A 23,977-nucleotide genomic window follows, 5' to 3' on the forward strand; every position below is an offset into this window, starting at 1 on the left:
GGGGGTAGGAGCTGAGTCACCGGCTCCCTCCCACTCTGGGTGACGCTGGCAGGGGAGGTGACAGTGGCTGGGGGACCCAGGCTTCCCCACCCGAAGTCCGAAGCTTACGCCTGCCTGTGCCTCTTCCTTCCTCAATGGGCACTGGGCCTCCTCTCCCCTCCCCTAGGGGTCCAGGGAAGCCCACCAGCCCCAGCAAGGAGTAGAGTAAGAGAGGTCAGGGAGAGCTTCCAGGGAGATGCAGGGAAAGCAGGTTTTGCGAATCCACAGCGTCTGCCTCTGTTTCGCCTTCTGTAATGTAGGGGTGGGCTGAGGCTGGGTCTAGCTTCACCCAGAAAAGATGGGGGCTCCAGAAGCCCAATGGGGGCTCCCCCACCATCTGCTGACTCTGGAAGGTTCTGGTTGGCCCAAGGCAGGTGACGGAGGCCCAGAGTGACAGGGACAGGACAGGTGAGGGATCCTGGGGAGCTGAGGGAGCTGACTGGGCAACGTGCCTGGGCTGCATCTGAGCATCCCTCCTTCACGCCCTCAGAGCTGTGGAGTAAGAGGAGGACACCGCCACCCCCTCCAATGGCAGCTCAAGTCCCAAAGCCAGCCCACTCCAGAAATCTGCTTCCAGCTGAACGTGCCAGGGAGGACGGGGCTTCTGAGCCTCGCACTTATGAAAAATACAACAAGGAAAATTGGATGCGGCAGACAGGGAGCAACGGAGCTGGGAAGGCAACCAGGAGGGAGCTGGGGCATCCGGAAGGAGGGGCCTCGGGGCGCATGGCAGCCTGAGCCCCAAGGGCCAGACCACACTCTCAGGGCCACGGCTCAGGCGGGGTCAGCTGGGGGTGTCCCCTGCGCCCATGTCCCCCATCACTCAGATCAGTGCAGGTGACAGGCAGCGGATGCCTGGCTCTGGATCTGCGCCAGGGTGAATGCTAACAAGCAATTCACAGCCCTGCACAGGCCTTCGAGAAGGCAGACAGAGGAGGCATCTTTTTTCTTAAGGAGGGATAAAAAGGCTCAAAAATGAAAATCATTACCGTTTACAAGCAAGCGAGTCTGCTAACTTGATTAGGAGAGATTAAACTCCTGGAGGTGAAGGGAAAGGGGGATTTTTCGCATTTTTTGAACCTGTCCCCAGTGGCCAAAGGCAAAGCAGGGATTTTTCTGGGCCTGGCTGGTGGGGAGCTGGGGTCTCTGAAGGTGGACACCACGCGTGCCCCAGCGCTGGCTCCGGATATGCTGGTTGGACAGAGCCTGGGCTCGAGCTCAGGGTGGGGCGGGTGGGGAAGCAGTTCTGCCTCCATCGAGTGCTGTGCGCAGCCCCTGGGACGAGGTAGGGGGGTTATGTGGCCCACACAGGTCACTCAGAAGCTGCCCTGGCCCGCAGGCAGAGTCTCTCCCCTGCCCTCCAGATTCCATCTGCCTTCGGGGTGAAAAGCTAGGGGAAGTGGCCAGGCTAGTCCCTTCGTGAGCAGGACTCTCAAGCCACGAGTCCTTCTGCTTCCTTTCTGTTCCACGGTGGGTCTGTCTCTGATCCATTCCCTGCAGCCAGTGAAAGGGAAATGGGGCCAATGGTAAAAGGAAAACTGAAGTCAGGGAAGAGAAATCTGGCCCAGCAAAAAGAATCAGGCAGTGAGCTCTTTGTCACTGGCCGCATTCAAGCACTTGATGGGGAGGTGGCAGACGTTAAGCCAACGCCTGGTTCTTTGAGGAGAAGATCCTGGTTCCCACTCTCACTTTACCATCCCTGAGGACCCTTTAAGGAAGATATCGAGAGACTGCTCAAAACGACCAGTGTCCCCTGAACATAGCAGGTCAGGGCCATCTCACAGCCAGGCCACCCAGCCCCGTCAAAGAGTCGCTTTTGCCACCAGACAGCCTGCAAAATCCCCATCCTCAGTGTCTAAGAGGCGCCGGGAGAGGAAGTTCAGACACGCGCCGCCCCATCTAGGAGTCTGGACAGGCAGGGAGCGCAGAGGGTGACCCACCACCTGCGCTGGCTCTCTTGGGGCCGTTAGGGGGCCACCTCCCAGGCACTGCCGCTCCCCGTCCCAGGCTGCCTCCTGGCCATCCTCGGTGCCAGGACCCGCGCCCCCCTGAGCTCCCACCACCATCCCACTAGCTGTTCTCCCAACAGCATGCTCACAGCTGCCGGCTTAATACACCCGTCCCAGCCAGTGTGACGGCTGCCTGGGGCACTTTTCACTCTACATTTTTAAGCATTTACCATTTCTTTTGAAATGTTCCAAGTAGTTGCCTGAAATATCCACATTCGCTTCTTTAAAAACACTCAGGAAGCTTCCCTTGCCTCTTGATTCTCCCTCCCTTTACTTCCTCCCTCCCTTTGCATTTTTTTTCTTTTCTTTTTTTTTGGCGGTACGCGGGCCTCTCACTGTTGTGGCCTCTCCCGTCGCGGAGCACAGGCTCCGGACGCGCAGGCTCAGCGGCCATGGCTCATGGGCCCAGCCGCTCCGCGGCATGTGGGATCTTCCCGGACCGGGGCACGAACCCGTGTCCCCTGCATCGGCAGGCAGACTCTCAACCACTGCGCCACCAAGGAAGCCCTCCCTTTGCATTTTTAACCCAATGTTTTTCCCTAGTTTCGGAAATTCTATTATCACTGGGGTCAGGCCCATTTTTCTCACATTAATATGATTTCCAGGATTGCCCGAGACCCCGCCCCGCCTCCCACGGTGCAGGGGCAAAGCCCACCTGTCCCCACGTCTCCCCCGGGGACGCCAGGCCCGGGCAGCTCTTCAGCCGCTGGGTGGGTAGCTGCTGCCTTGCTCCCCGCGGGAGAGGCGGGCAGGCCAGGGGCTTCTGACACCACTGCCACTGCCCCTCCCACTGTGCTGAGGGCACAGGGGTCCTGTGGGGGGCTGACCCGGCCCCCACTTCCTGGCAAAGCCAGTCCCTGAGGCACTGTGGCCATCGGAGCCACCACGGTGCCATGGCCCCTGTCCTTCCCACTCCCACCCACGCCACCCCCCACCTGAAGGCCCAAAAGTCCAAGCCCAGAGGGTCCTTGCAGGAACGTCTTTCCTGTCACCGCCCCTAAATCTCTTTTACAGCAGTCAGGGTTGACGGCCGCTCGCTCGGGCAAGATGCCAGGTCCCTGCGCTCCTCCGCGCTGGGTCACTGAGGCCCAACACAGCGCGGGGCACACAGGGGTGTCACTCATCTCTTCCTCCCTCCTCTCTTGTCCCTGGGGCTCAGTGCAAAGGGCCCAGGCGGGTGTGTTGGCAGCGGCCTTCCTCTCATCCTGCACCCACGCCGCTGGCAGCCTGGCCCCAGGAGGGACTCCTTCTCCCTGAAGCATCTCACTCCACCCTCCCTCAGACCCACGATCACCAGCTGTGAGCCTGATGGGGAAATCCAGCCGCTTGGGGAGATCTGGCCGCCAGCCGGGGTGACCCGGTTCCCCCTCTCCGAGCCAAGCCTCAGGTGGGTGACAAGGGGGGCAGAGAACTGGGTGTCCCGCCCCCCCGTGTCTGATGCTTCTGTCAAGAGTCCCCGCACCCGAGCCGCCCACCTGGAGGAACTAACCAGGCTTTCTCCTCAAGACGGAGGAAAACAAATGCAACACGAGCCAACGATCAAAGCCACAGCAGACACGGGACTGCCACGTGCTCATCTCCCAGGAGCCAATGTCCAGGGCACCTCTCACCTGCCCTGTGCAAAGGACATGCTTGCAGAGGGTCCCAGAAACCACCCACCTCTGGCTGGTCCTGCTTTCAAAAGGTTCTGCGTACCCAGGAGGAAGACACACACAAAACTCTGGAACTGGCTTAGATATTTTTACCCGACCCAGAACACCACCTGCCTGCAGGCCAGCGGCCTCAGCTGAGATGCCCACCTGGCATTCAGCTCCTGAAGAGATGCTGAGAGCCGTGGGGAGGAAGCAGAAGCGCCCGGTGTTTAGAGGTTTGTCATCTGAGAGGGAGAGAAGCGGGGAGATGGGGTTGAAGGTTGGGGACAGCTGCAGGGCTGCGAGCCAGAGAGACAGTGCAGTTGTGCAATTCTGCTGGCTGGAGCGGACGCCCCCTAATTATGAATGTCACAAGGCGGATGTGAACGGAGAGGCAAAGGAGAAAAGTAAACTAGAAGAAACCCCATGCGTAAGCCCTGCGGAGCAGATGTCTTTAACAGCCACCAACAGCAATTCCCCTTCCCAGCGTTCAAAGGTTACTGTATCTGGTGAGGTGTGGAGTGCTAAGGCGCTCGCTCGGGGGCTACCCGGCGCTGTACACAGCAGAGTCCATCCCTGGCGCCTGGGGAGGAAGAGCGCAGGGAGGGGTCCTGAGCCAGGCCCTGGTGAACGGAGGGTCCGCTGCAGAAGGTGGATGCCTGGCCAGCCAATGGCATGGGGAGGACGGGGCTGTGAACAAGGTCCTTTCTGTCAACGGAGGGGCCCCTGCTAGGGGCACCCCTGGCTTTCCTTGAGCCCCTGCCCTTTCCTACCTGCAGAATCAGCCCAGTGGGGCCATCTGGGCCACCCGCTCCTTGGCTTCTTCCTTTTTCTCTGAAGGGCAAAGCAACCTCGGGGGTCTGAGTGATGGGACCAGTCCCGCTGCTGCCTGCTGCCATCTGGCACCTGGCTGGTTGACTTGGCCTGGCCCCAGGCCCACCCGCTTCCCTCCCAACCTCACCACCAGACACACAAACACCCACCACGACAGCAACACAAACCAAAGTGCACTGCGAACTGCCCTTGGGCCTCCTTCTTGTAGGTGCCTTGAAACTTCAGTGTTGAGATGAATGTGATGAACTATTTGGTCCTATTTTCTGTTTGTCTGTTTTCATATAAAATGTCCAAGTCCACTTTCCTTGTCCTTTCTTGAAATAAATAGAAAGATTTAACTTTTACAGTCCTCTCAGCTGCTGACTCTCAGCTCGCGGCCCAGCGTGCCAGGGGCCGGTGTCTGTCACCCACGTGGTCTTGGCTGCCCACACCCCCTCCCCAGGCTCCGCCCCGAGGTCAGCCCCGCTGTCAGGGTCCACTGGAATAGAGGTGGTGGCTGGGAGGGATGGAAGCTCTGGGTTAGTATATTCCCTGGGCACCATGGGAACCAAGATAATGATTCTGCTGCAGGATGGAGAAGGGACCTCTGGCCCCATCCCACGGGCCCTGGGGAAGGCGACTGCCAGCTAAAGGCAGACTCCAAGAGGGTTTCCACGTGGAGATGTATTAATCGGAGCCATGGATTATCTCATAAGAGGCTCCGGCAACCATGTGGGCACCCAGATAAGACTGGCACCGTACGGGTGCTGGGGACACGGCTCTTCCTCCGCTTGCCTGGGTCCCGCCACCTCTGACACCCCTCATCCCCTAGACGCGCCCACCACATTCACAGCTCTCCAGGCCTAGCCTGATATCTCACACTCCAAAGAGGGGGAAAAGGAAAAAAATTGTTTTCCGTGAGAACAATAGCAGTTTCTGCCAGATTTAACATATAAAATAAGAGCTCATTGCTTCTGCCTTAGCTCTGATTCCACATCTGGATACGGGTGAATGAGCTTCTCCTTACATGCCAAGGAAGCAAAGTTATTTCTGGATGTGCCTTGGTGGCAGGTGGCCTGGCTGGGGTGACACGGGGTGCTCTGACCCCACAGGTGCCCCTCGTCTCCCCCATCCTCTTCTCTTGGTCCTCACTGCTGGTCCCCTGGAGGCAGGAGCAGCCCAGAGATCATTCTAAAGGGCGGCTCGCCACGTAGGCTTCGGGGAAAGGACCGAGTCTGTTTCCCCAAACTCTTCCTAGGGCCCAGCGCACAGTAGGTGCTCAGGAGGGCTGCCTGCTCTTCCTCACCTGACACTCTCCTTTCTAGAACCTGATCAGCCAGCCAGTCAGTGGATATTTACTGAGGGCCTACTATGTGCTGGGGCTGGGGCTCCCTTCCAGCCTCATGGAGGGGGAGGGAAGGATGCTCATGGACGAGATCAGGGTGGGGAGGCTCTCTGGGAGCCAGGTCTCCACTGAGGGTGTTTCCTCGGATGAGAAGGACTTGGAGAGCAAGGGAGAGGGCCTGCCAGAAGCTCTGAGGCAGGGGGCACGAAGGCGAGTCCGATTCTGTCCCCCTCTGGAAGACTCCGCTTCCCCCATAAGCACAGGACCCATCTGCTGGCCACACCCATCTGCTGGCCACACCTCTGGTTCACTCCCCAAGCAGGCCCTGCCTGGCCAAGCAGGCTCTGGGTCTGTGCTGACTTCTCCGCCGGGTGCCCGTGAGGGCCCTTGAAGATTCAACTCAGGCATTGTCTCTGGAGAGGCTGCCCTCTCCGGGCCACACCTGCTGGTTCTCACCTGGACAGGTAACTGGTTCCAGCACCTCGCTCACTAGGGGCCCCTGGCCAGCAGGTCTTGCCTTCCACCCCTTCAGATCCCAGAGGGCACCGGCCTGGCACGCAGGAGGCACCAGAAACGTGAATGGAGGGAGGGAGTCAATAAACACCAGCAAATCAATCAACCAACAGATCAATCTATCAATGCTGGGCCCAAGGAGGACGACTTTCCAAGAGCAGCAGCCCTGGCGTCCCAGTTGCGAGGCAGTCTCTACTTCTCCTCCCACCCCTCCAGGCAGGGGGAGCCTCGGACGGGGCTGACCCAGCTCGCCTGACCCTCCACACACTGGCAGCAGCACCACAGACTAGGTGCCCCGGCCACTCTCTTCAAGCCGGAGCAGGGGGGCTGGCTTCCCAGACTGTGTTCCTGAGCCCCTAGAGCGAACAGAAGTTCTGCCCAGGAAGGGCTCATGGTCACACGCATTTGGGAACCACTGGATTAACGCCTGTCCTGGGGGCTCCTCGGGCAGGGCCTCGGAGTCCCTCAGAACTGGGTGAGACCCACAGGCTCCACCACCCACTCCCTGTCCCTCTGTAAAGCGTACGCATGATGACAGCTCGTTGCTCCCATTTTTCCCACCACGACAGCACCGACGCTGCTGATGTGTGCCGGGGCCTCCGTGAGAACGCTGCTTTCCCCCCCACTTGTCCGGGAGTGCAGGCCCCATCCCTGGCGCCCCCGGGGTTTACCCAGCATCCCTGGCCCCCAGGTACAGGTGCTGAGCTGGCGGGCACTTCTCCCAAGGAGGCAACAGCCAAGTGCCCCCAGGTCTGCACAGAGGAGAGACGTCGGAACAGGGCCTGTTCTCCAAGCCACTGCGACCACACCCAAGGTCTGCGGCCTGCTCCCGAAACCTGCTAGACGGGCTCTCAGGCTGACCCGAGCTTTCGGCTTCTGGACAACAGGGCTGGGGATGGGGGTTTTAATAAGTGGCCCGGGGGGCTGGAGGCCCAGACAGGGTTGGGCCCCACAGGAGGAAATCACCAGGAACCACGGGGGAGGTTCCAGGACCTGTATTTCAGGTCAATGGAAAGAAGACCCTCCAAACATAACTGACCCTTTCTGAAGAGGAGGAGGCGGTCTGAGCAGTAGTGAGGCCCAGCCTCACAGGAGGGCAAGCAGAGCTGGCCGGCCCCTCAAGGGGGTGCAAGTTCTGGGTGGTGGAGGCAACAGGCTGACAATGAAGAGCCCCTGTCTCCCTAGCACGTCTTCAGATGGACCCTGGGGGACAGGATGGTCTCCCCACAAACCCGGGACTCCTCCTGCTGCAGCCTCCACTCCAGCCAAGCAGTTTCCAGCCCTTTCCTTCCCAAAGAAATCTCAGGACCCACATATTGCTGAGGTTATGGATATGTATGGGGCAAGTCCCCTGAACAGCTGCTCAGCAGACAAGCGGCACCCCAAAGTCCAGCGCCTCTGCTTCATGTGTCCAACTCCTGCTGTTCCGTCAGGCTCAGGACTAAAAGTTCCAGTTCAAGTGGGATGATGAGTGGGTGGCCGCCATCCCCGTCCCTGGACGCTGCTCTTACCTGGCTACCACCAGGTTCCAGAAGCTTCCCTCCTCCTGCCCCCACTTCCTAAGAGGGGTCCCTGCCCTCATCAAGCATCCTGAAGAAGCGACCAAACCCGGGAAGGGTCTAACACCCCAAATTCCACCCCACACCCAAATTCCGAGGCCAGTTCTTAACACCCTGCATACAAAGCCCTGGTCGGATCTGAGGTCCCCAGCCAGTCCCAAAATGCTGCCTCAGAAGGGCTGGGTGGGGACTTCCCTGGTGGCGCTCCCAATGCTGGGGGCCAGGATTCGATCCCTGGTTGGGAAACTAGATCCCACAGGCATGCCGCAACTAAGAGTTTGCATGCCACAACTAAGGAGCTGGCGAGCTACAACTAAGGAGCCTGACTGACACAACTAAGACCCAGTGCAACCAAATAAATTTAAAAAAAAAGAAGGGCTGGGTGGAGCTTGCTCATCACTCTCAGGCGCCCCCAGCCCACCTGCTGGATGCCTCCCCTCCCCTCCTCCACACCCCTCGGCCTCCTGTCAGCACCTGCTTCTGCACGGCCTGCCACACCCAGGTCCGGTACCGGCACCTCCAAGGGACCCTCTCCTCCCGAGGCAGAGGAAGTTAACGGACAGCACAAGTGAAAAGCCGGCACTCCCCCCTCGGAGACTTACAGAGGAAGTGAAATCTTATTTGCACTGCTGCCAAGCCTGGGACGCGATGAAATGATGCCTCGGGGAGAGACCAGCCGGCTCCCTGTGGAAGCCGCGGCATCGGAGCTGGACTTATTAAAAGCCACAGTGGCCACATTTCAACCTGTTTCAGGTGTTAAGTAATTTACTGCCACCCAGAATTCACTGGCAGGTTTTTATCATTTTTATTTCCGTGATGCAGGCCCAATGTCCCTGCACAGCGAACTGCGGGTCTAAATGCTCCCTGCACCCCCAGTACTGCGATGAAAATGGGGGAGCAGGGGCCTGGGAGGGGGTGAGGGTGGAGGCTGGCGTGGAAGCAGATGCCCCGATTCTCTCGCGGGTTACACCAGGCCTGGCTCAGCGTGACAAGGAGGACCGGCTCTAAGATACCCCCATGACCCCACATTTAGGGGCTCAGTGATCCCCCAAAGACCCTGCGGGTGTTTTCTGAAGGCAGCAATAGTGTAAGCTCTGTGAGAGCAGAGGCTACCTCTTTCAGGACCTGTCCACCAACCACACACTCAACAGCGCCACGCTGCTTCTCACTGCTTTGCAGATCGTGCGGTGAGGGACCCGTGCCCTGACCTTCCACGGCCTTGACCCTCCTGGGGAATGCACAGCCTCACATTCACAGAAAGCCAGGGACAGGGAGCCGTGTGGTGTGGGGCCCACAGGGTCACAAGCCTCGAGCGCCTTCTCAGCAGCGCTGGGCGGAGGACTGTTTGTCACCTGCTGGCTTTGGGGGGATTAAGCCTATTACTGAGGCTCCGGGGGCTTATCCGACACCATTTCTGAGGCCCCCTTTCTCCACCTGTTTTCAGATACTCCAGGAAGACCAAAGGGAATCTTCAAAGTCCAGGCTGAGCCGAAAGCAGAGCTTCTTTAATTAGCTTTCTCTTGGAGGGGGGCCCTGGCGAATGGATTAGTTGTGGTGGCCAGAGAAAGGGGCTGCAGCCCCTCAGAGCTGAGATTACAAGCCCGGGTGAAGGGCTGAGGGGCCGTCACCAGGGATGGTGGCTCCCCAGGGGCTGGCAGGTGGAACCTGTCACCAGGAGGACACAGGAGATGTGCTCTCAGTGAGGCCTTCGTCCCTGGGAAGCTGGCACGGAGAGACACCTGGCATGGCCGGGCTGCGTGCCTGTGCCTCCTTCTCACGTGATGGCCCAGACCTGGAACTTCATAATCGGGGGGGATTTCCTAAAGGGGCACCCATCTGTGAGAGGCAAGGTAGTGCCGCCCGATGGTGCCAGGCACCAGACACCTGTCACTGCATTCCATCCTCACTCATCCCTGTTTTCAAGCAAGTAAACTGAGGCCCAGGACTAAGGCGCCTGCCCAAGGCCACGGGGACAGAGGTTAGTATGGGAGCTAGGTCCTGGCCAGTGAGACAGCCTGATTGGGGTCTGTGAACCCGAAGGGAAAGGCACAGGTACACCCCCACCAGAAATCGCTGCAGGGAAGTAAGCCTCCCCAGGCAGGCCTCCTCCAGGAAGCCTTCCCAGACCGGCCCACAGCACCTTGGACTCCCCTACTAGGCACTTACACCCTGTGCTGTACCCACTAGTCCCACTCTACACTGAGTGTCTTTCAGAGGCAGGGATTGGGCCTTCATCATTGCATACTCTCTGAATGGAGGAAGGAGGACTGTGTCCTCCTCAGTCTGGGGGCGTCCAGAAAGAGAAGGTGGGCAGGAGGCTGGGTCTTGGGAGTAGAAGGAGAGGGAGGACAGGGCCAGGAGAGGAGGCTGCCAGGCAACCCAGGAGCCGAGTTCCAGGCTGAGGTCTCCCCCAGGCCTGGGCTCTCCTGCTGGCCGGCTTTGCCCAGGCAGGCACATGAGGGGCAGGACGATTCCAGGACTTGGAGACCCAGATTCCTCGGGACTGAAGCCCTTTGAAGTAGGACTTGTACTCTCCCCCTTGGGCTTCCGCATCAAAGGCAGCTCTGCTGTGGTCAGGCCACGCTAGGCTCTACAGATAAGGGCTGCCCTCTTGGGGCAGGCAGCAGAAGGTGACTGGGCTCCCGCTGGCAGCCACCACCCACCCCAGCCTCCCTCTGGCTTCCCTGCTCCCGGGGCAAGAAGTTGAGCCACCCCCAGGGCGCCACCTCAGGCCCCTGTCTGGGATGCTCCCCTGGGCACCCCCTTCCTGACCCTCCAGACAGGTCTGCCTCCAGGACCAAGTGCTGCAGGTGACCATGCCGCTCCCCTGGCTGCCTGGACCACATCTCCCTTGCTCGCCCTTGCAGCCTCAGCACCCAGCACCTGCTGAATGAATGAATGGCTGTGCTCTGGGGCACGTGGGAGGGATGCCTAACCCAGGGCAGGGCAGGTGCCTGGAGGAAATGACATCTAAGCCGGGGCCTGGCGCCTGACCAGAGTCAGCCAAGTGGAAGTGTGCCTACTGTGTGCCGGTTGGTGCGAGCTGCAATGCAATGGTGAGCCCAGCAAAGGCCTGTTTCCAGCACCTCGCCTGTGCATATCAATACTTCCAGCCTCTGCCTCTTCTCCAGCCGTGGACAATGATGTCTCTTATTTCGATTAGGCTTTTTCTGATTGCTGGTGAAGTTCTGCGTCTTTTCACTTGTTTACTGGCCATTTGTTTTTCTCCAACCGGGAATTGCCTGTCCATATCTTTTGCCCACTTTTCTTATTGATTTGTAGGAGCACTTCGCGTATCAAGAGAGAAGTAGAGAAGCAGCCTTCACCTGGGGCAGACCCTCAGGGCCTCCCTTGAGGGTCCTCAGGCCCAGGAAAGGGGGGAGGATTTGCGTGGGCTTCTGAATGCTCCCACTGCATCTCTACACCCTGCCCAGCTCCCAGGGGGCCAACTCTGCTCAAAGATGAAGCATCTTCTGCAGGTGGGAGCCCCTGCCAGACCTGCATCTCAGCTGGCAAAACCCAGGCTTATTTTTTACTGCACTGAGAAGTCTACACTGCCAGCAGCTGGCAGGGTGCCCCGGATGGCACCTGAGGGGAGCCAGCTGGTATAACTGGGCATCCAGGAAGAAGGGATGACCATCCCAGCCCAGTTCAGCGGGACCCAGCCGACAAAAGAGGCAAGTCCCAAAGCCTCAGGCTGACCCTCCCAACAGAATTCCAGGGCCCCCTCTGGTGCACACCATCCCTGCCCCACTTCCAGCTATGACAGTCCCCCTTCCAGCTATGACAGTGACCCAGGCGTGGAGGACACATGTGAGCCCTGCCCCTTCACCCTCAGCCATCTGACCTTTCAGGGCTAGAAGCAAACCTGTGGTTCATCCCCCTCCAGTGCTTTCCACATTTCAGCAGACAAACAGTGCAGGCCATAAAACTGCTTTCCAAAGCCTATAAAGGCAATAACACTTAGGGAGCCAGGAACAAAAAAACACAACACTCCTTTCTCGGAGTAATGGCTGTCGAGAGTCCTCGTGGGGCCCTTTCAGTAGCTGGGGTGGCAGACGCGGGGACCAGCCCACAGAACTCCCTCCACCAAGTGGTAAAATGACCACTCAACACCTGTTCCGACAGGGCCACGGCAGCCAGGGAGGCTGCAAACTTCCCGCTTATCTTTTCTGACTACCCTGAGCCCAGCTGCACTGGCTCCCCAAAACCAGGGAGGGCTCACTGGCACCCTGTGACCACCCCTCTCCCACCCGCCACCTGGCAGAAGAGTCAGACTGCAGATTGCAGGCCACCTGGTGCCGGCCAAGGTCACCCCCCTGCTCTGCGCCATGCTTGGGTGAGCCTCCCGGGAGGACAAACAACACCGCCACAAAGGTGGTCACGATGACCTCTGCATGACAGAAGGGGGGGTTCCCTGACCTCCCCCAAGCTCTCCAAATACCCTCATCCTGGGCTGACACCATGCCCACTCACCAGACACCTAGAACTACGAGTGGTTGCCATGAGCCCACTGCCCCTCATTCATTCATTCACTCACTCATTCATTCAAAGGTGATTTGACGTAGGGGAAAGTACCCAGGATCTGGTTCAAGCTTCCGGACTGTCTGGAGACAAGTCACTTAATATCCCAGCACCACTGCTTCCCAACCTGAGAAGCGGGAATACTAAAAGGCAGCTCCCAGGTCATTGTTATGATGATTATCCTGGGCTCAGAGAACTGCTGGAAGAGGAGGGGACCAAGGTCTGGGTCTGTGGGGCAGGAGGCTGGGCCAGGTCTGAGGGCAAAGTGCCAGGGGCAGGCCTGCCAGCCAGAGGGGAGGGGGCCAGTCTGGAGACAGGGGGATAGTCAAAATGACCCCAACAGTCCCTTCCAGACAAGGATGAAACAGGGTCGGAGGACAGGGCATCCAGGCCCTAAAAATCCCACCCTCAGGGCAAATCCATTGTGCAGCCAACAGATCCACAGACAAGGGTAAGAGAGGGACCCCCTCCCCCTGGGGACTGTGGGGACCCCCTCAGAAGTCACTCCTTCCTCCTCCTTTTCCTCCAGGATCAAAGCACATCGCGATATGGAATTAGCCGCAAGCTCAGCCTCCGGCTTAACCACAAAGAGGTGGAGAGAAGTGAGTATCTTCTAACCAAGGACGCCCCCCACAAAGGGGCCTCCAGAGTCACTGTGGGAGCACGAGAGGTGGGGAGGTGGGGTGCCAGCCCATGGGAGCTTGGGGCGGGCTCCAAGGGCCTCTCCAGGCTGGCTGTGGGGCTGAGAGGCGGCATTTGCATGGAGAGCCTCTGTGGCTCTGGAATTTATGCAGCTGCCTGTGTGATTCCTAAGGCGAGACGAATCTCCAGGCCGCTTTTCTCAGCAGGAACAAGTCTTTTCCTCAAATTGATGGTGACACATTTTTAAACTCCGATATTAAGGAGGGAAAGATTTTGCCGCCCCCCGCCCGGGGCAACCCTTATTAGTCACTGGCTCATCTGAGCGAAATCCCAGTGGCGGACCCAGTGGGCCTGCACAGGGCAAGAGGCCCAGAGGCCAGGCCGCTGACAAGGCAATGGGCAGCGACAAAAGAGACGGCAGAGGGGCCTCCCACATCCGGAGCAAAGCACTTAGAGATGGCACTCTGGAGCAAGGGATGAAGCATCTGTAGGGGTAATAAAGAAGAGTTGGGGGCTTCCCTGGTGGCGCAGTGGTTGAGAGTCCGCCTGCCGATGCAGGGGACGCGGGGTCGTGCCCCAGTCTGGGAAGATCCCACATGCCGTGGAGCGGCTGGGCCCGTGAGCCATGGTCGCTGAGCCTGCGTGTCCGGAGCCTGTGCTCCGCAACGGGAGAGGCCACAACAGTGAGTGGCCCGTGTACCACAAAAAAAAAAAAAAAAAAGTGTTGGTAAGGGTGACAGAGGGAGACAATGGAGGGAAAAGGGACAGAGTAGAAAGAGAAAGAGGCATTAAGCTGAAATATAAATGGATTTCCAAGCTTTGAGTTACAGAACCTAAAATCTTGTTTCCCTTTTTGCTATGGCTGCCAGGAAGCTCAAAGCCACTTGTCATATTCAGTTGCAATAGACTTGTTCCAATGGCCTAGCTTTGAGGTGTCTTATGCGCAGGGCCAAGGTAAGTGCCAGGAGCCAAGCTGCCCAAGCAGCCACCAAGAGCATAGCATACAAGGGCATGGTCCCTCAGTAGACCAGACACCAGCATCCCAAGGCAGGAGGTAGGGCTGAACAGACCCAGGAACCAGGCAAGAGGCCAGCAGGTCAGAAAGCACGTGCAACGGGCATCCAGGCCAAAGGGTTCCAGGTGTGGCCAAGAGCACAGGGCACATTCTTATTGGATGCCCAGGTCAGCGTCCTCCTTGTGACTTGTTTCTTTTTATTCCTGTTTTAATCCTTCCCCGGTTTTATTATATCTGTTTTTCAGTGGAAACAGGTAGGTTAAACGTTTTTAAAAAATCAATTCCAGCTCAAACGCCCACTTGCTCAGTGATAACAGTCACCATTTGTTGAGTTCCAGTGACTTGCCAGGCATTTGCATGTATCTCTGTCCTCCAAACCACCTTCGGAGGGGGCAGCACTCTCCCAGGTTTACAGACGAGAAAACCGAGGCTCAGAGGGGAGGTGTATCCTGGTCAAGGTCACAAGAGCTCCTAAGTGGCCACAGCAGCCCTGGCCCCTAACATGCCCCCACTCCCAGCCCCTGAGTCCCAGAGCCCAGCACCCCGTTCTACGCACCAGAGGGGGCTCCCATCTGCCTTGTTAGGAGGGAGATGAGGCTGAGTCAAGGTCAGGGCCGGGGAGGCCAAGAGGTGGTCAGGTGACCCACAGAATTCCATCAACAACACTCTGGTCCCCTCCCTGCCAAACCCCAAAGCTTCAGCCACAACCTGCCCCACCTTTGCATGACCCGTGAGCCTCACCAGAAAGTTCCCGCCAGCTGCCAAGCAGGCCTTAGCTCCTTTGACAAAGCTGTAAGGCTCCCGTCACAAATGTCAATTCTGGGCCATTTGCTTCGTAGATTTTAACGTTCCTGTTTCTCCTCAACACCCTCAGCAAGGTAGCTCTTGCTTTTCAAAAGGGATGTGGCGTTTGATGATGTTTAAACCTACGTGAAATACAGCCAGGCGGCAATAATAAAACAGGCTCGAGCCCTGCTGGTAGGGGGATGGCTGACAGCCCGGCCTCTCTCTTCCCACATGCTACGCAGCCACCGCAGCTAAGCTCCTATTTTTATGGCAATTACAATGTCCGAAGAGGGGGAGACAGCAGCGAGGGGAAGGAGGAGGGTGGGTACCGCTCTACAGGACCACTTGTTGCCGCTGGGTGTGGGCTTTGGCTGATGGGGTTTTAATGAACCAAAGCGGGTGATGCCAGTCAGCCGTGTCCACCCCCCACTGCCACCCTCTCAGGGCCATCCGGGCTCACTGTCAAACCCGGGTCCACACCCAGTACCTGTCCTCCCCAGAGGCTGCAGCCCAAGCTCCTGGTTCCCAAGTCCTCATTGGCTCCTGACACTCCCACAAGGACATAAATATCTGTGGTCCCTCCCCTGCCCGATGTGCAGGCAGCAGGAGTTCCCGCCACTGTGCCCACCGGGCAGCCTGCTTTCACCCAGCAGTCCTCAGCAGAGATGAGTTGTTAGTTCCTGTCCTTTTGTGTCCCTCCTGGGGAACTGCTGTGCAGACATTCTTGGACAGCCCCCGCCACGGATGGGCACCGGCCATGTGCCAGCCCTGTCCAGGGATGGAGACCAGGGGTCAGTGGACCCTGATCCTGCCCTCCAGGGGCTCCGGTCTAGTGGGTGGTGCAGTGAGATACTTCACTAATAAGAACAATACTTATCATTTACTGAGCCCCTCCAGTGCGCAAGGCCTTACAGGCACTAACTCATTTTTTCCTCTTCATCCTCCCATGAGGTGCACGTGTGGAAACTGAGGCCCGGAGAAGCAGCTAGTGGAACCAGATTTTACCCCAATCTATCAATATTTTGTGAGCTGGCTCTGAGGCCAGCCCGTGCCACACCCGTGGGGGGCTTCCAGCCCAGGCCTGGCTCCAGGACCCCCCAGAAGAGCTACACCCCTTCCATAAGTGATCAGTCAAGATTACAAGGGGGAGATTCCCTGGTAGTCCAGTGGTTAGGACTCCTCACATCCATTGACGAGGGCGTGGGTTCGATCCCTGGTTGGGGAACCAAGATCCCACAAGCTGCTCAGCGTGGCCAGAAAAAAAAAAAAAAAAGATTGCAGGGAAAGGGAACCCGTGATGCAGTCACTGCAGCCACGTGAAACATGGCTGCCAGCAGGGCCTGAGGAAACATGAGTAGAAACGATTTGCAGAATAAATAAATGAGCCCCAAAGGTGAGCTTCTGAAACGCAAGAAGACCCCGAGGAGGGGAGAGGAAGTGAGGGCTGGGAGCTACAGGTGGCTTCAGGTCTGCCAGCTCGGGCTCAGGCGAGGCAGCCAAGCTCTGAAGGACAGCTTCAGTCAACACCCCACCTCCTGGCCCCCTGAGGAGAGGGAACATCCCCTGTCCTGGGCTGTTCCCATGTGACACACACACCTTTCCCCACAGAAGGCAGAGCAGACACTGACAGCCCTGCCACGGAGGGGAGGGGGGCTAGCCCTCCTGCCCTGCATGCTCACGGTCAAGAGACCCCAAATCCAACAGACTAGGGGTCAGGAAGGGCCCTCCTCACCTCCCTGGGCCCAGCAAGTGCTCGGCTCACCACAGGGAGGACAGGAAGGCGGTGCCCTCGACATCCCCTGACCCCGCCCTACTGAGGGCTGGTGCACAGCAGTCCTGGCTCCACGGGTCTGAGCTGCCCTCCCAGAGAAGCAGCAACAGCAGGAGGCCCAGAGCTGGCATTTCTTGGGTTTCCTCTATCCCAGACGTCGCTGTGCTGAGCGAATTGTCTCCTTTCAAACTCACGATGAGGGACTTCCCGGTGGTCCAGTGATTAAGACTCTATACTCTCAATGCAGGGGGCCTGGGTTCCATCCCTGGCCAGGGAACTAGAGCCCGCACGCCGCAGCTAAATCTCCCGCACGTAGCAACGAAGATCCCGCAGGTGGCAACGAAGATCCTGCGTGCTGCACCTAAGACCTGGCTCAGCCAAAATAAATAAATAAACGTTTAAAAAACAAACAAACTCACAATGACCCAGGACGTGGGTCCTAATGCACATTTTTTTTTTGTTTTTTTGGCTGCACTGGGTCTTCGTTGCTGCACGCAGGGCTCTCTCTAGTTGTGGTGAAAAGGGGCTACTCTTCTTTGCGGTACGCGGGCTTCTCATTGCGGTGGCTTCTCTTGTTGCAGAGCACGGGCTCTAGGTGTGCGGGCTTCAGTAGCTGCGGTGTGTGGGCTCAGTAGTTGTGGCTCACGGGCTCTAGAGTGCAGGCTCAGTAGTTGTGGCGCATGGGCTTAGTTGCTCCGCGGCATGTGGGATCTTCCCAGACACAGGGATCAAACCCGTGTCCCGTGCATTGGCAGGCAGATTCTTAACCACTGCGCCACCAGGGAAGCCCCCTAATGCACTTTTATCCCCGTTTTACAGATGAGAAAACCGAGGCTCAGAAAGGTGAAGGGGCTTGCCTGAGGCCACACAGCTGGTGCACAGTGGAGCCGGGACTCATACCCAGGACTCCAAGTCCCAATTTCAACGTCCTGTAATGGAGACTCCAGAGCGGGTGGGGCTGTCTGGAGATTGGAAGGTGAGGAGGCGGGGGCTGGATACTTTCACTCTCTTTTAGGTCATGTTATGTCTTAGAGGCCACCCCAAGTTGGGACCAGGGCAGGTCCCACCCAGGAGTCCCCAGAGCCAGGCTCTGGTGTGTGTATGTAAGTCCACCCTAGGGGTCTGGAGAGAGCAGATTCATCTCAACACCCCCACAAACAGCACTGTCTGCACAGAGCTTTGTGTTGAGAGGGAGGGAAGGGGACCCCAGTTCCTGGGGGGAATCCATGGCTTTCACATGCTGTGCCGGACCCCCTTCACCTCCTAGGGACACAGGGTACCCATGCAAGACACAGCCTCCTGGGGAGGCCCGAAGCTGGCTGGGCAGCCCCTTGCCAAGGCACTGCAGGATCATTCCGGGAGAGCGCTCCAAGGGCTGCAGATCCAGCCCTTTTCATGCTTGGCCAATTTAATGGTCCCCATTAATTTCAAAACACACACATTCCCACAAGCTCCAGGCTCCTCAGCTCAGTGCTTGGGGTGGAGATCATGTCAGGGACACAGGCCGGCACACTGGTGTGGGTGCTGAAGGCTGGCAGCCTCAAGGACGAGATGAGCCGGACAGAAAGGGCTCAGGGCCCCTCAGCAGGGGGTGGCGGGCAGCGGAGACCTACCTGTGTTTCCTGACCATTTGTGTGTTGTGATGGGGAGAAAAAGGCCCAGGAGAAAGGGCAGTGCTGGGAGTTAGGAAGGCCTGCTTTGCCACTTCCCTGCTATGCGACCCTGAGCAGGCCACCGTCTCTCTCTGGGCTTCAGATGCTCCCCTGTCTTCCCTACAAGACTGCAAACGCCTTGGCGGCAGGCACTGGGTGAGCCAGGAACCTCACCAGCTGCCCACACCAGTGGCAGTCTGCCACTGTCCTCTCCTGCATGATGCTTTAGTCCCTTCTAGTCCCTTCCAGCCCTGGCTTCTATGACCGACCAAGAGGGCTGCGTGGGGTCTGGGCTGGGGCAGAAGGAGGGGGCCCAGAGGGGATCACTGGTTCATCCAGTCCTTCCTGCTGTCTGACCAACTCTCAAGGACATCTGATCACTCATTCATTCAACAAACATTTACTGAGTCTCAGGACAAAAGATCATTGGGTCCAAGGCCCATTGCCCACTGTCACATTCCCTATGGAAGGACAGGAACAATCTGGCTAATAAAGGGAAACTTGGGAGAAGACCTTGGGGCAGAAGGACCTTCCAGGATCCTCAAGTCCTGCCCATCGGCCAGAGCTCGGCTCACTGGCCCAGGCCCTGTGAGCCCTTGAGGGAATCTCAATAATTCAGAAGGGATCCATCATTTATGAATTTATGTAACCGCTTCTCGACCTTGTGGAAATGAGCCTCCCTCCTCCTGCAGTGGTGGAAATCAGGCCTTGGCACAGTCTTTGGTGTCCCAGGCTTTCTAATGTGGGGAGAGAGCCACCTGCACCCCAGGCCTCCCTGTTGGCCTCCCAATCCACTCAGCCCCCCACCCCTAGACTGGACCCAGAGGGAACTTCTGAAAAAGCAAACGTGACGGTATCCCTCTCAAACCCAAGTTTGAAAGATGAGGGTTTGATTCCTGGCTCGGCCTTTTACCCAGCACTGTGGTCCCATACGTTCCTCAGTCTCCTCATCTGTAAACTGGGGGAATATTATTGCCTGCCTCAGAAGTGAGGTGATGTGTCCAGTGTAGGGGCAGCCCCTGGCCCAGAGGGAACAAACAGTAACACACTACCCCCACCCAGAAGCAGGGCTTGGTGGGGTGCTCAGGGCAGGGACTGGGGCACAGGACGACCAAGCAGCCACAGGAGCAGGAGCCCACCACAAGGCCTCATGGGGCCCATGAGCTTGGACCCATCTTTTCTGCACTGACCACCCAGTCCCCATCCCGCTTCTCTGTTTCCCTGTAGTGAGGACAGATGACAGCAGACCCACTCTGGGGACCCCAAATTTTAAACCAGAAAAGAAAAGGGAACAAAGAGAAGGTATTCCCAGCTACCCACGAAAAAAGTGGGGGTGGGGATTTCCTGGAGGCTCTTTAGTCTGGCAAACCTTCCCTACCTGTGCCACTACTGCTTAGCTGTGTGGCCTTAGGTAAGATGCTTCAAGTCTCTGAACCTCAGCTTCCCATTGACACCATGGGGCTGATATAACACCAGGAGGCTAGGAGAGGTAGCATGGGGTGTGGATACAGCCTAGACCTAGAGGGAGACCCTCAGCTCAGGACCCACCACGGCTCATTCCAAGCCCCCCAGAACTTCCCCTGAGTCCCATCTGCCTCACCCTCCCTGCCAGTGCTCTCCCTCTCTCCCCTTAGAATGTCCTTGTCCAACTTCTAACTCAGATCCCTACTTCTCAGCTCAAGTACTGCCTCCTCCAGGCAGCCCTCCAGATTGCCTCCCACGCTTGCAGGTGTGATTCCCATCCCTCATGCACTTTGCTGTCCCTTCCATTCATATTTTTCACTCTGCATTTGGGAATTGAGATTGAGTCTTCTGTAGCCCAGGACCTACCCCAATGCCTGGTGCACAACAGGCCTGCCAGGTACGCCTGCTGATCGAATGAATGAAAGGCTACACATGAGTTTGAATTCTGACTCAGTCACCTGCCGAGCTGGGGCATGTTATCTCCTTCTTGAGCCTCAGTTTGATCACTGAAAATGGGGATCCGAGCCCTGCCTGCTTTGCGGGGATGCCAAGTGGTCGGCATGGAGGGAGTGGCCCGTCTCACCTGTGCTCCCCAGGGGCCAGGGCCCAGGGAGTCTTCCGTGGCTCACAGGTTCCCGCCCACCCTCCTTGCCCACTGCGAAGAGGCTGCTGCTGAAGGTAGCTGTGGAGGCCCGGCCTCAGTAAACACCTTTAAATCTGAAGTGACGGGTAAAGCGATTTACGGAGACAGTTCAGCGTCAGATCACTTCCCACAAGGCAGTCGGCGTCCCTCGGCCCCCCTGCTTGCTAGTCCATCAAGGTGGTCTCTAAATCACTGACTCCGAGCGGTGGCCCAGGGACAGCCAGGGGGCCAGGCTCCTCCGGGCCCTCCTGGCAGCAGAAGGGATGAAGCAAGGGCTTTGGCTGGCTTGCCAAGGAGACGAGGGTGATAGAAGCAGCTGGCAAATTTTCACAAATCAAAGCCCCAAGACTTAAGGAAACAGAGCACCACTTCATGCCTTATTTTAAATAAATAAGCAACTTAAAAATACTCCCAGTGAGGCCAGCTTGTCGCTGTGAAACATGGCTCCCCACCTGTTCTGCACGGCCCGGCCCGCATGCCGGGTCCCCTCAAAGGCTCCCCTGACCCTCCTCACCTCCCGCGCCCTCCTTGCAGAATTAATTGGTCCCTGAGGCGACGCGTGGCACTCTGCTCAGACCTCGCTTCCAGTGTTTTGTCACATTATATTCTACTTAGTTTCTCTCGTGCTGACTTTCCAATACTGATTTACAGGGGCTTATTACTATGTGCCAGCCCTGGGGTGGGGCCAACGACGCTCCATTTTTCAGATGGGGAAATAGAGGCTTGGAGACACCTGACCGGAGGCCACAGCACGCACATGGCCTTGACTCAGTGGCCTGGGACAGCTTTGCAGTTTAATATTCCTTCTGTCTTTGCACAAAGCATCACATTCATCCCTGCTCTGTCCCGTTATGCCCTGAAGGCCAAAGCCGGCAGCCGGACCCTGGACTGGCCAAGAATGGGGGTCCTTCTTTGTGCCAGGACATCTCCTGCCTGGGAGTCAGCTGTCTGTCAGGAACTAGGGGCCCACAAGCACAGGCTTGGTAAGCTGGCAAACTCAAGGGCATGGAAGGGACCCTGTCAAGGTCATGCTGCCTCTCCCCATAGTCCCCACCATTCCGTGGCAAAGAGAAGACATAAACACTCCAGAAGCTGAGGCACCCCCCGAGACCCAAGCTTTCTCTGGAGGAGATGCTAGGCCTGGCTCTCTCTAGACACAGCCTGGGGGCCGTGGGGCCAAGCTGGAGAGGCAGGCGCTGCCCCGAAGAATCTCCTGCTCCAGAATGGGGGCTGCAGGGGCTTCCTGGCTTACCTCACCAGCGTGGCAGCCCAATTTAATTAAGATGGATGCAGTGTGCCCCCGTGGGCAGGAGCCGCGGCCAGCACAGATGGCAGGAGCCTGAGACTCTCCAGACTCTGCCCGAGCAAGTGGCCTCGGCTGGCAGCCACCGGGGCAAGACCAAGGATGACCCGGGGAGGCCTGCACTGCCCCTGGGGGCTTGAGGGGGTTTGGTCCTGTCCCCTGTGACCTCATGCCCTGCCACCGGCCAGGCAAACATCCTCCTACTCTGTTCCAGCCCCCCTCCACATACCATACAACATACATCGTATTATACACACAGCAAATCACACACACATCCACTATTACAGGCACTAATGGTACACCCCAATCACATATCAAATATCAACAGAGTGGGGTAAAAACCAGCCCTGGACTTCAAATGCCAGGGGAACAGTTGGGAAACTGAGTCTGATTTTCCAAAGTCCTGAGCGAGGCTGTGGGTGGAGTCACTCTGCGGGGAGGGGAGAAGTGAAGGGGGCAGGAAGAGAGGACACCCGGCCCCTGCCCTCTCCAAGGACCCCCAGGGTCCTCCCTAGGGATGGGAAGAGCGCCTGCACAGCTGGAGACACCCCCGAGCCACAGTTCTTCAGGATGGAGGGGTTCTGGGGCGCTGATCCCTTTCTCGCACAGGCCCTTCCCAGCCCCCTGCAGGCCTCCCCCTCCATGGTCCCTGCAGCTGGAGCAAGGCCCAGGCAGCGATGGCATCTTCCCTCCCCTTCCCCATCTGGCCTCAGGGACAAAGAGAGACTCCCCGCCCCCCACCCCCTCCCGAGAAAATCCAGAAGCTCCACAGTGGACCTCAAGCCCCCAGCCCTGTCCGACCCACACAGCTCCCCATGGGCCACAGACCCTGGCGGGACCAACACTGCCCCTGACTTCAAAAATAAAAATTAAAAAATTCCCACCCCGAGATAACTGCTCGCTCCTTTTCCTCATTGTGGTGGCTCCGCGGTCGGCGCTGAGAAGCAATTATTCAGGGCTAATGATTATAATCAAGTCAAATAGAATTTAATGGACACGTATTCTCTTCCTGCTTGAAACTTTACATATGAATTAAGCACATGTGGGTTTCACGAGGCACAGACCAGATTTATGCAGCCCTGAAAAGCCCCTCGCTGCCGCGACTTTTATTCCGCTAATAAACAGGCTGATTTACCGGCCCTGCTGTGCGCAGGAACCGCGATCTCTGCTGCCCCCTGGTGGGCGGCGGCCCCAGGCCATGGTTGGGGGTGCCCAGGGAGGATGTTGGAGGGTACCAAACCCACCAAAGACCCCCGAGGTCTGATTAGTGCCAAGGCCACCCAAACACCGGGCTGGGAAAACCTGCAGGGAGGGTCTGCAGGGGATGCAGGCTCTGTGTGGGAGCTCTGGATCCAGGGCCCACCTCAGTCTTTTTTTGGGGTTCCAGGCAGGTTCTGGGTCCTCCCTGCTATGAGACTCTTTCTAGAAAAAAAGGAGATCCCGGGAAGACACACCAGGAGGTATTTAGTAAACTGAGGCAGGCAGGGGGAGGCATAGCTGCTCATTTGTAGGAAGTACCAGGATCCCTTGGCATCCCTGGGCCAGGGTTGACGTCCAGTGACTCTGCTGACATCAATTCGAGCACCGACAACAGCGGTAGGTGCTGAGGGCTCTGTTCATGCCAGGTGCTGCGTGAGCATCACTGTTCATGGGCATCAGACCCTAATATCCCCAACTATCCAATGGGTGGGTTTCCCGCCATTCCCATCATGCAAGCCCAGGCAGGTACATGGAGAAGGGGAGTCCCCAGAAAGACACAGCAAACACTGCCACGCCCAGCCCTGGCGAATCAAATGAAGCCAGGACCAAAGCGCTTCCCTGAGAGCATGAGAGGCTGACAGAGCTGCTGCACTCAGAGTCTGGCCAGGCACAAGGGCACTTAGGCAGAGCCATTAATCATGCCTGCAGCCCCGCGGGCAGGCTCCAGAGCCCCCACACCACTCCATCTGCATTCTGCCCACACCCTGCCTGGGTCCCCACACCCTCCCTCCTGGCTGCCAACCATCAACCTGGCTGGGAAGGAGGGGATAAGATGCCCTACTTTTCTCTCTGGCCACTTTGCAGCTCAGGAAGAAAAGTACCAGTGGGGGGACTTCCCTGGTGGCGCAGTGGTTAAGAATCCACCTGCCAATGCAGGGCACACGGGCTCGAGCCCTGGTCCGGGAGGATCCCACATGCCACGGAGCAACTAAGCCCGTGCACCACAACTACTGAAGCCCTCGTGCCTAGAGCCCGTGCTCCGCAACAAGAGAAGCCACTGCAATGAGA

General features: G+C 57.9%; 1 protein-coding gene across 2 annotated transcripts in view; it reads right to left on the reverse strand.

Annotated features, from left to right (window-relative positions):
- Positions 1–23,977, reverse strand: part of MACROD1 (mono-ADP ribosylhydrolase 1) — a 151,859-nt gene that overhangs the window by 114,750 nt on the left and 13,132 nt on the right. The window lies entirely within an intron of this gene.

The sequence above is a fragment of the Delphinus delphis genome, chromosome 8 (genome assembly GCF_949987515.2).
Source record: "Delphinus delphis chromosome 8, mDelDel1.2, whole genome shotgun sequence".
In the NCBI taxonomy this organism is placed as follows: Eukaryota; Metazoa; Chordata; class Mammalia; order Artiodactyla; family Delphinidae; genus Delphinus; species Delphinus delphis.